Source organism: Macrobrachium nipponense, chromosome 36 (assembly GCF_015104395.2).
Source record: "Macrobrachium nipponense isolate FS-2020 chromosome 36, ASM1510439v2, whole genome shotgun sequence".
Taxonomy (NCBI): Eukaryota; Metazoa; Arthropoda; class Malacostraca; order Decapoda; family Palaemonidae; genus Macrobrachium; species Macrobrachium nipponense.
In genome coordinates this window covers 32,376,369-32,378,190 of record NC_087220.1, presented here as the reverse complement: position 1 = coordinate 32,378,190, position 1,822 = coordinate 32,376,369, and the positions used below count along the sequence as shown (strand labels likewise).

The 1,822-nt window shown below is 38.7% G+C and overlaps 1 protein-coding gene across 1 annotated transcript in view; it reads right to left on the bottom strand.

Moving 5' to 3' along the window:
* LOC135203557 (uncharacterized) overlaps positions 1-1,607 on the bottom strand; it is an 88,621-nt gene extending 87,014 nt beyond the window's left edge. Inside the window, exon 1 of the mRNA XM_064233294.1 lies at positions 486-1,607. The gene's annotated coding sequence lies outside the window, so the exon portion shown is untranslated. The remainder of the gene's footprint in view (positions 1-485) is intronic.
* Between the last annotated feature and the right edge of the window lie 215 nt (positions 1,608-1,822).

Sequence of the window (1,822 nt, the reverse complement as noted above, 5' to 3'; positions counted from 1 at the left end):
TCCCCCGGGTGGATGATGGCAAATCACGGGCTCTGTATCGTGATCAGTTACTGCTGCAGTGTTGGGAAGTGGGGGGGGGGGGGGGTTCTTTAGCGGTGGGAGGTTGGAACCAATATTTGGAAGCTTGAATTACAAGTCAGTGGCCCCTTTGGTGGGCTTGTTCCATGTGAATAAGTTTCATCTACTCAAATAATAATAATAATAATAATAATAATAATAATAATAACTTCTCTCACTTTTTCCTTTTGAAGATTGCAAAAGAAACCCACAAAATCACTGTGTATAACGTGTTTACTTTTAAGTAAAATGAAATGTAAATACTTATAAGTAAACATGTTATACACAGTGATTTTGTTGGTTTCTTTTGCAACAACAACAACAACAACAATAATAATAATAATAATAATAATAATAATAATAATAATAATAATAGAGACAAATTTCGTGTTATGATGAAAAATACAGGAAAAAATATAGAACCATACCTGTGATAATCAGCTCCCAGGAGCTCCGTAATCCTGTGTTCTTTGAAGATTAGCGGAGTTGGCAAAGATTAATGAAATCATGCATATATCCTTAATAGAAAAAAAATTATTATTTGTCGATTATTCGTTATGATAGACAGTAATGACGGCCCATTATGATCCACATTGCTCAAGACAGGGAGACTTACACCGTTGCAGTAATGACGGTAATGTTTCGTCTTGATAATCTGAATTATTTTCAGGTCTTTGAGGTGACTGCACTATTTTCTATATTTATCAACCATATGTTCATTTCGATAATTTTTTTAAACGTAAGTTTCCATTTACTATGAAGTAAATCTATCTTTTTCACAATAAGGCTTAACAGACTTAAAATGACGGACGAGACTTCCTGTTTGCTTTCAAATAATAATGACACACACACAGACACACTGCCAGCTGCCTTCACAGACGCGCCATTACATAATCCCACCCCATTACTCCGTGCATTACACGATGGGCGGCGGACTTCCGTTGGGAAGTGATCACGTATTTTGTCTCACACTTTTTTAAAATTTAAATAAAACTAATATGTTGGTTTTCGTTCAAGCACAAAAATAGCATCGACCTGTCTGTTCATTTTTCAGGTCGTCAGTTGGCGATGTGAACAAGGCGAAAGAGTAAACAATTAACGTAAAAATTTGCATATTTTTTAGTCTTTTAACAATTACTTCCGGACAACCCGTTAAAATGCGTAATAAAGGTCGTCTTAAATATAAATAAACACTTGCCAAAAACGATAGCAAACGATAATATATGTAAACAATAATAAAAGAACGTTGAAGTAAACAGTAAACAAAAGAAGAGACGCGGAAGTGAAAACCACCTTGCAGAGCGAGACTAAAGACTGACTTCCACCTCTCAAGGAATCGAGGTTAGAGAGAAGTGCGGCGCAGGAGTCATTGTTGTCTCCCGCGCGCGCGAACTCACGTACACCTACACCCGGCGCATATTCCGAGGCGTATACACTCTTCCTTGTCGCTTACACACACGTACACAATGTAACGCCTCCGTCCCCCCTCCCCCAACCACGTGACTGTTACGTTATCGCCACACAATTCCGATCGACCGGTTGAGAGAACTTTCGTATCAACCGGTGTCATGATTCTTCTCGGAGCGAAGAAGTAGAGGATGGCGGGTTGGTGTTCGAATGGCTGACTTGATCGCTGGCTTCAACGAGCTTTCATTGACTAGTATATGTTAAAGATGGGCCATTAACGTGCACGAGGGAGTAATTATCACCCAGACATTATTTTCTTTAACGCTGCGATTGAATGAACGAAGGGAAAAAGACGGAA